This window comes from Stegastes partitus, unplaced genomic scaffold (genome assembly GCF_000690725.1).
Source record: "Stegastes partitus isolate 25-593 unplaced genomic scaffold, Stegastes_partitus-1.0.2 Scaffold734, whole genome shotgun sequence".
Classification (NCBI taxonomy): Eukaryota; Metazoa; Chordata; class Actinopteri; family Pomacentridae; genus Stegastes; species Stegastes partitus.
In genome coordinates, this window is record NW_007578465.1 from 119,779 (window position 1) to 133,160 (window position 13,382).

The following is a 13,382-nucleotide window of genomic DNA, read 5'->3' on the forward strand; positions in this document are numbered from 1 at the left end:
CTCAAAGGTAAATACAGGGGAGGAGTGTTCTGACGTTCAGGCTTTAATCGTGTTTCCACTTTGCTGCAATTTAAGATTTTTAGTGAAAACGTAAGACAGACGTTGGCACATCTTGTTTTTGTTTTGTCTCCTTTTTGCTCCATTCAAATTGAATATTTATAGTGATACACAGGGGCAGCTGGCAGAGGGCAGCAGTGGACTGATAGTCTCTAACGTTGGAGGCTTTTAAGACAATGAGGAAGCAGCATATAGAACATTATGTGTAATTAGTGACATACAGTCTAATGCCTCCTGGTCTTGTAATGTGAATTGTATTGAAGCAAAATGACTTAATGCGTACACTGTTCTGTAACCGTTTAGAGGATAACACAGTTTACTGTCTACAGCTTTAGTTGTGTTTTACATCCAAGTCATACAATAAGTTGATAAAATGTGAACACAGATTACATTTGCAAAGAGTTAATGAAACAGTTCAACTAGCTGTACCTTCACAGCCATCAGCAGTACAATCCTGCTGCCACATGAATCCATCTGTAGTGAAAACTGGGAACATCTTGTGAATGAAAGCATTTTTTTTGTACTACACTAATCTGTTGGACTCATAATACATCTGTGTGAGCTTCATAGCGTCACAGGAATGACTCAGAATTTATTCTCCAAGTCTGTCGTTATGTTATCAGGGAGGCAACTCCACCTTAAAAACTAAACTAAACTTTAATATGACCGACTGCAGCACTGTGCAGGATGAGCACTGATGCGGATCTGTGGTCAGTAAACAATACGTCTCTCTGCACAGCGTAGACCTGCAGATACACCACAACACGTAGAAATGAACTCCCTCAATCACTGAAAGCAAAATTTTCTTGCTTTCATAGAAATAAATCTTGTATAACACATAACTGCAGAAAACTAATTGTCCAGTCAACATTTTTATCAGGCTTAGATTATGGTGATGTAATCTATAAGCGCTCTCCTGCCTCCACTCTTAAACCACTGGATGCAATGGATGCAAGTTGAGTGGCCGTCATTGGCAGTTAGAAGAGAACGGCGTTGCATTTTATTCATCTACAAAGCATTGTTAGAAAAATGACCTGAATATCTGACTTGTCCTTTTAATTATAGATCAATTTCTCATCCAATGAGGGTCCAGGGTTTCATAGTCTTGGAAAACACACTCATTAAAACTGGGAAACAAGCTTTTAAATATTATGCACCCAAGTTTAAGGCCCTGGTGTCCAACAAGGAGCAGAATGAGTGTTTCTTTAATTTTAACTTGTACACTTTCTCTAACTTATGATTGTTTATTCTGTGTGTGTAGAGCGTTTTAATTTGATTGTCTGTAGTGTTTGTTCTGTATGTGAGAGTCTACGTCTGTATAAATGTCTATTCTTTGTATTTTATTTTGTATTTATTTTGTATTTTAGTAACAGCGGAAAAAAGTGTTTTCTGCTTATTGTCATGCTTCCAGGGCACCCATGAAAAAGAGAATATCTAATCTAATTGGGGCTTTTCCCTGTATACATAAAGGATGAAAAAAAGGATCATCCTAAAGCACTGGTACTATACTAGATTTTTAAAAAAACTGCTAAAATGCTTCAGGACTCTACTCACAAGGCTGATTTTGTGCACTTAACCCATAATTTGCTCTAAACTGATTACATGTTTTGAATCCGTTTATAAAAGAAAAGAAAAAAGGAAATTATTCCTGTGACAGATGTAGTGCAGTAGAGGTACACTATAGTGTAAAAAAAAGAACAAATAGCTCACTGTTGTACTTTCTAAATGCACTTTGTTGTCCACCTCTGTGTCACAGAGATGTGTTCTGGTGACTCTAAATCCTCCTCCTCCTCCTCCTCCTCGTGCTGCTGGTCCTGGTCCAGCTGGAGGACCCCGCCTTCCTGCTGTCAGGACGGGAAACACGAGACTCGCACTCACAGATTTAATAGAACAAGTGAGCGCAGCAGAGGAAAACACATCTTTCGGATCATTTCTCAGAGAAGAGGAGAGTTGTTTTGTTTTTTTCTTTTTTTAAACCCAGGAATTATTTACTGTGGGTGAGTCTGTTTTCTCTCGGCTGTCTGTCTCCTGTGGACGTTTGTACTGAAGGTAATTAATGAGGGTGTTTGTCCGGATGGAGGGACAGCATGTTGCCTTCACTGTCTTAAGCAGTTTCAGGATTCTCTTTGATCCTCTTAGGGTTACTTTTCAGCAGGGTTCTGGTAGTCTTTGTGAAATATCCCCGCAGTGTCTCGAGCAGCACAAGTGAGTTTATTGTGATTTAATCAGACTTGATGGCACTTGTGTGGCACAGTCTCCTGTGATTCATGACACCCTGCGCGGCATTTCTGTAGAAATTAAAGAGTTACTTAAAGAAGATAAGTGGGGCCTCTGTAGTGTCTGTATTACGCTGCCTTTGGGGCTCTTGGGGTGACCTTTCTGTAGAACATACAGCCTTGTTACTCTGTTAGTGTCGGTCAGCAGCTGTAGTATGTTGGCGGGCTGAACCTGATTACGTAACATGAGCAGAGAGATGTTCTCCTTCAGCTTCCAGATGCAGCTGCTGTTCTCTGCAGAAACCTGCTAATGTAAACAGACATTTCCTGCTCCGACTGAAGCCTGTGACTGTAACATGTGAGGGCGATGCGGCCGGCAGGGAAAAGTGCATCAGTCAGTATCTCTGTACATGGGACTTCCAAAGTGGCTTCAAGACGACTATGAGACACTCAAAGTGATGATTTGAATGTCATCATTGATACGATTATGTAAAAGCACTTTATCCTCCTGTGGTCCCCGGGGCAAATGATTGCTAACTCCCCCTGTCCTACACATGGCAGTTTTATTATTATGTCAGGCCCAGAGATGAAGCAGTGTATCAGCTGACTGACTGAAAGTTAACTGGCAGCCATTTAGACTGCTGGAGCTTCTGTCATTGCCACGGTAGTCAACATCCCAATCAGTCAGTATTGGAAGGCTTTTGCTACACCACTGGCCAGGTACTTATAATGCAGTCTTGAGATCACTCCCCGAACAATTTCACCTCCATTCACACCTTGAGTCGTCCCTCACGTGGCGGTTTCACAACTCTTCACACCTCGAGTCACGTGAGTCTTGAGTCGTTTATGGGCTTCTAACCATGTTGGACTCCTCATCAGTCACTGAAAGAGCTTCTTGGATGGCAGGTGAAGTGTCTATAAGAGCAAAAAAAAGAAGTCCACTGACTGAGAATCTACACAAATGTCAAAGTTTGACACCCAAAAAGTGACGTACTAACAAAGTGTAACATCAGCTTACAAAACAAGATTAAAAGTCATCTTATTGTCTGCATCCATGTGTGCGTAGCTTCTGCCCGTCGGTCAAAACTGTGTATATTTGCAAATGGTTTTCTCCGGTGTTCAGGACAAACCTAATTTGAACAATCTGGCAACCTTTTTTTTTTTTTTTTTTTTTTAAACAAAAATGCAGAATCTTGCCTGGTAGAGCTTGTCAGAGGCGAATATTGGACAGTTTTCTATCATAGTAAACTGAATATGTTTTTCAGCTGTTGGTTGGACACAAAAGAAAATGTTAATGTGTTCGTTTTGGTTTTAGTGACGAACGATCTGCTTTTTCTTTAGTAGTTTCAGACATTTTAAACACTAAACAGTTGATGAACAAAGAAAGGAGCTACAGTCTCACAGTGCCTTTGTGATATAATCATACTGCCTCGCCTGAATTTTTTGTGAGCGTTAATTAAATGTTAGTTTTAAATTCAGACACAAATTTCCATCTTCCTGTTTTTATGAGCATTTTCAGTTTCAGTTTCCCTGACTGGCAGCAGATACACCAGCATGGTAGGGTTGTTGTAGGTTTGGAAAAAAAAAGAAAAGAAAGAAAGCACTTGGGAAGGGAGGTAATATGTCCCAAAAATAAATAAATCCTAAATTTACATCCTCTGAAACTTCATTTCTACTGTGGAGGTGAAAACTGAGGAAAGCATCAGCTGTGGAAACTGTAGCCTTCCTCATATTAACACATGAGACCAGCAGAAATGTCTGGTTCTGTTCATGTTTTCTACTCTTTCATCACCTGAGCTTCGACTGGAGATCTTTTAATGATCTTGTGTGTTGTTCCGGTGCGGTGATTTAATGGCTCGACTTGAAAATTAACTCAACCTGCTGTTTCTCTGACCAACGAATGCACATTTTATTCAACATGTAATTTGAATGTGGGAGAAAAAGAAAAGACTCAGTCGGTAATAATGTGATGAAATTCTTCTTGTTTGTCTTTATGTGCAACAGGCCTGATCTGCACTGTTGCTTTACTGATGCTCTGTTTTTGAGAGACTATTGTTGTTGTTGTTCTGTTTGCTGATGGAAGAAACTAACAAGTCATGCATAACAAATAATTAATGACAGCCAACCATCTGAGATGTAACATGAGGAAGCATTTTGGATTCAATACCACAAAATGAGGAATTGTGGATGAATGCTTACATTTTCCTGGATGTGTTGGAATTAATCTTGATGAATTTAAACGGTTTACATTCAAAGCAAAACATAATCCACAGATACTTTTAATATTAGTCTTTTTTTTTTTTTTTAAGTTTTCATGCAAAAGTGCCAAATATCTCATAATTAGCTTCTCTGATGTGAGGATTATCAGCTTTTCTCCATCTTATGTGATACTAAAGAGTAGTTTTATATTCTAAAGTAAATATTTGGTCTTTCTGAAAGTGTGATAGACAATTTTAAACATTTATAGACCAAACAACTAATCAAGAACCCAATGTGTTGGGTCACCTTTGGAACCAGCCGCATTCTGTCTCCATGATCAGGACGTAAACAGTAGAAACACATAATTCACCTTCTGAAGTCATCTGCCAGGCATTTGTGCTTGTGTTTGATTGGTGTCACTGGCTGTAGTTGGGTTTTATGAAGGCTGGATGATCCACTGACTTCACATCACGTCTCTGCTCCTCTCACACTGGTCCGATTTACGTTTACATTCTATTCATATTGTAGCCATAATGAACACTACAGCCTGTGAAGCACAGAAGCTGAGCTCAGGAGTCTTCATCTGTTTTATTCATTTACTTAGTTTCTATATCTACCATCTTTATGTGGCCACGGATGTATTTCATGCACTGCTCTGGTGTAAATTCCACATGTTCCAACAGTGTTGCTTCACTTGTTGGTTCCCTGAATTGCACAGTTAAAAAAACTGAGCATGAAATCCAGCAGCTGTGTCTCTATTAGGGGGAAACCCTGTTAAATAAACCCCAGCGGGCCCCTGCAGAGCCTTTGTTGTGGGGTGTGAGTGTGTGTGTGTGGGGCTGAGTAGAGAGCAGGCACATTAAAACCTAAGTGGGGTCCTGCAGAGCCCTTTAAACCTCCAGGGAGAAGAGTTCAAGACCCGAAACCCCAAAATACACTCACAAATGCACACATAGTCGTTCTTCTGTCTTTGTGACGGTCCTCATCGGCATAATGAGCCGCCAATCAAAACCTGAGCACTAACCTGAATCCTGAAACCAAGTCTGAACCCCCAGACTGCTGTTTGAAGGTCTGTCTCAAAGTGACGAAATGGCCTCACTTTTGAGGTGTAAAACTCTCTGACAAAATCTCTGACAAAGACAAACTTACAAGCACACACATATACAAACACTATTGTGTGATGACACAGTGGCCAGAAGTACGTAGATACATGTATAGATTGTACATTAATGAGGTTTTAGCAGTATAAAAACAGACTGGACAGGTGTGTCAACCAACCGCGCTGTATTTACAACGTGTTTGTAGTCAGTTTAACTCAGGAGCCGGTTAGTTTCACCACTCGTTTCTCTGCCACCCAACCTCGACGCATCAGTTTGGTGACTATGGTTACCAACAGACTGATTTAGAACTGCTCATCAATTACAATTTTTTTTTTTTTTTTTTTAAAGGAATGCAATACAGGTAAAACTGTAAACAAACCCCCAACGCTGTGTTTATTTTTCTACCCTACTGACCATTTTGCTGCCGTGGAGTTTCCTCCTCTGCTCACTGACGTGGTTTGCGGTTGTTTGTGTTGTAAGGCGAGCAGCTCAGGTGGCGGCGGGGAAAACGCCCCGACAGGTAGAACACTGCTCGCTGTGTGTCCAGAAAACCGCGGCGAGGTAGAGTTGGCTTTCAGCAGGAAGCTGTGCGGTCCAGCAGGCGCACAGTCATGCCAGTGTTTTTAGAAATGAACGTGCAGAACCACACATGAATGTTTTGACAGCGTTTTACTCCAGAACAAATAAATACTCGGAGGAAACCTGAGCCCTAAAGCTGACGTTTCTCTGGTCTGAGTCTGATGTCGTCACATCAGAAAGTTTGCTAAAGAGTGCAGCAATGAAAACACAGACTGGAGTTTACTCATTAATGTCAAATCCTGAGTGATCAGGTTGGTTCTGATGTTGCCTTTTTTTTTCATTTGAACCCCATTAAAAAATCAAGATTCTCTTTCTTCTGAGATTTATAAATTAACGAGGTGCGTCAGAAAAGTTCCAGGACTGGTGTCACAAAAGATATGTTTCAAACCTAAACTACAAACTACGAGTTTTCTCCTTCAGATCATCAACCAGCACGTCTACAAAGAGATCCTGCAGCGTTTGCTTCATTCAGTGCTTGAGAAGAGGCGAGAGTTGTGGCAGGACAAGTCGTGGCTGCTTCACCATGACAACCTGCTCACAATGAGCTGAGCATCCCACAGTTCCTGGCTGAGAAGAACATCTCCGTGCTGGAGCAACCTCCCTCCTCACCCCACCTGGCTCCGTGGGATTTATTCCTCTTCCCCAAGCTCAAGGGGGTCATCAAGGGGACCCGTTTAGAAGACGTGGACGACATCAAGATGGCTGTGACGACGGAGCTGTGGAGGATCCTGGAAGAATTCTTCCAGGAGTGCATGGCGGTGTGGCAGAGAAGGCTGGAGAAGTGTGTTAGACCCCAGGGGGATTACTTGGAAGAGGAAAACTTGTAGTTTGTAGTTTGGATTTGAAATATATCTTTTGTGACGCCAGTCCTGAAACTTTTCTGACACACCTCGTATACATAGTGAACAAATCAGTGCAGTTTATTCCTGCAGCAATGGTGCCATCTCTGTAGACAGATATACATAGATACGCTTTTAAAATCATTTTTAAAGAAAAGGGTTTTTTTTAACCTTTATATGGCAGTTAGTACAAACGCACTTTGCTCGGTTTGAGGGGCCAGTGTGGACTCATTAACATAAATGATGCAGTTTTCAAAAGAACACAAACTAAACATTCACTGTGATCAACGATCTCTCAGCAAGAAAGTTCTCCAAAACCCGAGTGAGGGTTTAGTTTAATACAGCCTATAATGACAAAACCCACATTGATTCCCTGTGGAGGCTTCAGCGATCAATAACCGAAACACCCGAGCGATCATTGTGACATGTGGGAGGCCAGAGAAGATCTCGGATCTCTTTGTTCTGCCTGATCAACAATAGAAACTTGTTTTCACCAAGCTTGACGCTTCGTCGGTCGAGTGTTCGGTCTTGGCTCTCCATATGTCACCTCGCAGTTAAACAGCGTGTTAATGAATACTGAGTGGACCTCATTAGGCTCTGCTGTGTGCTAATGAGAGTCAGAGCGGCTCAGTTTACACTCTCACATCAGCTCAGTGACAGAAAGGCCAGAAACAGCAGGAAGTCAGAGATTCCATTCCAAACCCAGTGTAGCTGACGCTCTGGGGTTTGGTGATGCAGACGTGTTTAATGCGTTCACAATCACAGTGTTTCAACCTGTTGTTAATTAATTGGATCTATTGTGTCTTTATGGATCATACTGAATTTGCACAAGGAGTTGTGTAATGGAGGAAACGCGCAAGCTTTTAGAGGCTTTCCAAAAAGAAGAGATTTTTACATGAACCATTTTAAGCGTTTGCTGCCTGAAAGGAACAGACATTTGACGGCATTCAGGATTTCCATCTGGAAAATATCTGCTGTCAGACCAGTTCACCTGCAGTCTGAGGTTTTGGATAGTTTTCTTGTCCAGTGAGTGTTGGTGATTCAGAGGACATACAAACCAGATATCCAGAGCGTAAAATGACCTTTTCCTCGTCGTAGTAGCTTTTACTGACCGTATGGAGAGTCGAGCTTTTTGTCCGTTCTTGGTCTTGTCTTCTAGTTGATGTTGCGGAGGTGAAATACCATCTTCAAGACGTTTATCAAAGCTGCAGATTCAATAGTTGTAGTTACATAGCTGGGATTCCTCTCATTTATGGACACATGGAGATTTTTCAGTCTGCCATTAACAGGTGCCACTATGTGAACACAGAACCATCACCAGTTGTGTTTCTGCCTCCATCTTCCGACTCTCATCTTCCCTTTGATTTATCTTCTTGTCTGTGGACTCCACTTCTAACATAGACAGGGCCGACCATCAAACTGGAATGACCTGTGATCATCCCCATAATACTGCACCATTGTAATGAGCAGGACTTGGCCTTTATAAGTCATGATGATTTCTGCAATATGTGCACAGTATGACATGTAAGTATGTGATTTGCATTAATTAGAAGGAGGGGAATTTATTTTGATGTAAAATTACATTATTTTGACTCAGTAGGGGTTTAAAAAGGGGTCCAGATAGAAACACACCATTCAGTCTCAGTAACGTACTTCTGTGACTGAATGAAACATGTGACAGAACCGCTGCTGTCAAGACTCTTTAAGTCATGCACTTGGCTCTCGCAGCAGCAGAAAACCAACACACACTCACTGTGGAGGTGAATCCAGCAGTTTGTTTTTCTTCAGGTCATAGCGGGCAGAGAGCCCAGTGTGGTCACCGCTGCAGTAGAAGATGAAGAAGAAGAGGGCGTCTGTGTTTCGGCTGGAATGCGCGGTGGATTTTCTACCTAATTAACTTCCATGTTGTCGTGCAAGGCCGCCACTTTCTGCACGATGGAAAAAGGCGATAGGCTTGGCCGCCCTGTTGTTCTTTCTTTAAGCCACTCAGCTCAGAGTGATCCAACAACGGAGAGGCTTTGTTTGTGCATGAGGCACGAGACCGAGCCGATAAGATCCGACTCAGCAGAGCAGAACTCAATTACAGCACAAAGTGAAGCAGCCTTTGGATAATAAAGCTAATTGGATCACATTTTCACCATGATAGAGTTTTATTGTTGCCCTGGTGTGGGCAGGAGGCTTAACTGAGTGTTTGAGATTCTTTGAACACGTAAATGCTTGAGAATACAATCAGCCTCCGATTATAGATCAGCCGCAGTAGCTGGACCAGAAGGTCAAAGGTCAGAGCCCAGGAGCTATGATGATAACACAACAAGACTTCAAGCTCATAGAATTTTTAAAAATCCAAGCAAACTGTCGACTATAACTGCACCAGAAGACCCTTGTTTTATTCTCTGTTAGCCTCCAGGTTTCAAGTGTAGCACAAACTGACCTGGTCGTAGAAGATCCCATCACTGGATGTGCATCAGTTTCACACGTTGACTCCTTTGTTTGAACACAGTACATGTGCTGGAAACACTTTGATTAGCTTCAACTGGCCCATATTACCTCCTTCGATTGATCTCTTCATGCATGTACATAAGGGCCCACGTTGATTATGGTGACCAGTGTTCACCACGGTTGTAGCAGCCGGGTCCAGACGTTAGCATTTGTACACTTGAGTGGAGCATGTTTGTGGTACGACTACCAATTTGATGAGTCATTTCTGGTTTCCAGTGTAGTTCACTTTCAAGAAACTTTTTTTTTTTTCAGTTTCAGACAAAACACAATGCATCTGTATTTATGTAGACTCATGGGGACAGATTTCATGTCGTGTCCATTTACTGCTACCAGTGGAAGCAAACACATGCAGTCCAAGCAGCAAGTCACCGTTTCTGTTGTCTTCATGTGGTCTCCATTACCAGTTAAGCCTGGTTAAGGTGGAGATTTTATAAACTCTAAATCTGAGTTCAGACTCACGTGCAGATGAATTAAAGCCTCTTTGAGCGCAGCGATCCTTAACATCAACACAGGAAGTGGACGGAGCTGTCGACCAGCATACTTTAACCCGATTTTAACAAGGCCAACACTGTTCTTGGCCAAACCCTCTGCAGTTTCTTTTTCTTTTTTTTAAATATATTTACACTTTGTGGTTTGGACAGGGTTGTTGTGGACTCAGCTGAGCTTCAGGCAGCGCTCACTACTAAATTTAAAGTGGACACCTTAGACTGCAGACAATTCAAGTAAAAATACCGTTTAAACTGTCTTTAATGACGCAGGTTTGTCGCAGCTGCAAAGACGAGAGCGAGAGGCGCAGTTTTGATTCTGTAATTCAGCAATTTTGTCCAAACAAGCAGCGCAAGCATCTGAATAATAGAGCAATCTCCCTGTGAATAAATAAAAACATTTGAGGAGGCTGAACACGCACACACTCATCCTGCTATGATTACTCAGAGGATGGAGGAAACTGTAATAGTACAGCTCATGATAATGAGGTTTATTCGGTGCCTGCAGCTGTAATTTCAGGAGTCATCTGTCTGCACCACCGGACTGAAAGGCTTTGGTTAGCATGTTTTGGGGAGGTTGAGGGGGGTGAGGGGCATTTTGCAGACGGAGGTGGAAAAAGCTCGACTTGACTATGAAATGTATTGAGGAGCTCTGTGGTGTATTTGGTGGCAATGGACGAAGAGCACGAGGTCCAAAATCATCTAAAATGGATGCAACCCCCCATGATGCTGTTAAAGAAACTTTGCCAGGAGTATTAGTTGCTTGTTATACAGTAGGTGTTTACTATTTCTCTTTATCCTTAAGTTTCGGCATGAGAAAGTTGAATAGAGGTCATGTTAAAGGGAAAGATGTGAGGTGTGAGATGCAATTTGTCTTCGAATTTGTCCTTTGTCTTCAACTCTCTCCTGCCAATAGGGTTTTTTTCACATTAAGTACTTTTTCCAGTTACGTGCAGCATAGTTGTCGAGTGGATTCAGAAATCAGAGACGATGTATTTTTTAAACTTGAATGAAGAGCATTTGTGAATGGAACCAAAGTCAGCAGGAGGAGGGTGGGGTTAATGATGGCTCCATAAAGCTTTCAACTTTGACAGCAGCGACCAGAGTTTACATTAAAACCCCTGCTTGTAGCTTAAAGGCACTTTGATTAAGATTAGATAAAGATGAAAGTTTTGGGTTAATGCAGTTAAATAAGCCCCAAGTCATGGTGAGTAATTTTTGTATTGAAGCAGCTCACCATCCTCCCTAAAACTTAAGAGCTTTAATGAGTGACTTCCCAAATATACAAGGTACGACAAAAAAAAAACTTCGACTGTGCCTACACAATTAAAAAACATTTGAATTTGGCTGCCATGCCCTTCAAAGTAGTCTCCATGTGCAACAATACACTAGTTTCAGCGCACCTGCCATGATTGGAATGCTCTCTAGAAGTCCAGTTTAAGCACATCTAGCACAATTTAGGACATGCACTGGATCTCCAAAATGTAGCCAAAATAGTGACACTTTAACTTGAAATTCATTTTGGGATAAAGGAAGAAGTCGCAGGGAGCCAAATCAGGCAAACAGGGCAGGTGGAGAGCAAAGGTTATGTTGTTGTGGCAAAAAAAATAAAAAATTCAGAACAGCACACATTAGAGCTAGAGAACCCACAGGCCACCGTGCCATAGATGAGTCAGATCATTTGAACTTAATGTTCTCCTTCAGACGCTTCAGGATATTATTGTATAGAACTCTGTGTAGACAGTCCAACCCTGAGAGATGAATTCCTGGTGCACAACACTGTGAACTAAGAAAACAACAAGCGTGTTCTTGGTGCGCTCCTCACCTTACACACCTTTACTGGTCTTGGAGACTGAGTTGTTCCACTGTGAACGCTGCTGTTTGGTCTCTGAGTTGTATTTGCAGACTTGACTACCCTCACCAGCACTGATACTGAAGATGAAGGTTGGCTCGTCCTGGGCTTGCTGGTGAAGATCATTGCAGATTTTTTTTTTAAATATATTTTTTTGGCCTTTGCCTTTAGTAGTAGAGAGAGACAGGAAAGGGGGGAGAAGAATGGGGACAGACCTGCAGCAAAGGGTCGTGAGCGGGACTCGAACTCACGACCGCTGCATCGGGGAACTACAGCCCCTGTTCATGGGCCGCCCGCTCTACCAGGTGAGCTATAAGGGGGCCCAGATCATTGCAGATTTTGACACGTTGCTGCTCTTTCAGGTTCATGGTGAAATCGCAAATGCACACCTTCAAGTGGTGACAAATATGGACATGACACAAATCTTGATGTACGACATTATCTGGAATTCTGGCTCACGAGAGTTATTGCTCAAACCTGTGCAATGTGCATGACCACACCTTGTTCTCTTAATGCAGATAGGAACAGAACCAGAACTTTATAATTGCACCTTCTCGTCAGTGTTTTCTCATCACATTACAGATTACAGGTACATTATTGATTTGGTCACAGTGACTTTTCCTGTCGAATGTATTGACGGGAAAATAATTATTCTCTTAAAAATGACAGAATTTGACAGAGCATCATCATGCTGTGACATTTTCTCAATGTCTCAGGAACCCCTTGACAGTTGACTGTGCACCCATGATTTGCCTCGAAAGCCTCCGGTCGCAAACAACATGGTGCTCTGAGAGCTGAACTGTACGTACTGGTGTTGTGTGTATCAGCTCAACACTGCTGTCGCCGTGTTACGTCACCCTGCTGCTGCTCTCAGAGCAGCTTCCAACCAAACCGACCAGGATCAGTATTTCCCTCAACAGCTGCTTCCAATTACTCACATAATACTCTCTCTCTCTGTGTTCCCACATCATAATAAACCTCCTCACTCGCCCTCCCTGCCCAGAGTCATACAAGTGAACTTGGCATCAAGTCATGAAAGTGTGTGTGTGTGTGTGTGTGTGTGTGTGTGTGTGTGAAAACTACAACGCTCACACAGTCACATGTTGCTCTGACAGAACAGCAAGTGAGCTGAGGACTGTGGGTTCATATTAAACTACATATTCACTGTTTGCATCCAATTTGCTCAACCATGAGTCTGTTTATCATACGTATTAATTTGCTGCATCATAGCCACATTTATTAATTACAAGCCATGTGACTGTAATTCTATTAGATTAAGGGCAGATGTTTTCTTTGATTCACATTTTTTTTCTCCATTGTTACATTTCTATTGACGGAAGTGTAACTCCTCCTCAAAAAAATCTCTGCCATCACATGAAAAGGTCCTTTTTAATTTCCCTGTGACATAAGAGGCAGTTGTTTTTTTCTGCTCTAATTTTTCATAAAAAAGACTCATGCGGCACCCATTAGCCCTTCTTGTAACATCCCCTCCTAAAGAGGATTTGTGCAAATTGGAAAACAGATATCCAGTTATCCTGTTTCCCATATCCTGGGCA

General features: G+C 42.0%; 1 protein-coding gene across 1 annotated transcript in view; it reads left to right on the forward strand.

The window, feature by feature from the left end:
• Nucleotides 1-1,958: 1,958 nt before the first annotated feature.
• The window catches only part of tiam2b (TIAM Rac1 associated GEF 2b), a 71,872-nt gene continuing 60,448 nt past the window's right edge, over nucleotides 1,959-13,382 (forward strand). The window contains exon 1 of the mRNA XM_008291314.1: nucleotides 1,959-2,054. The gene's annotated coding sequence lies outside the window, so the exon portion shown is untranslated. The remainder of the gene's footprint in view (nucleotides 2,055-13,382) is intronic.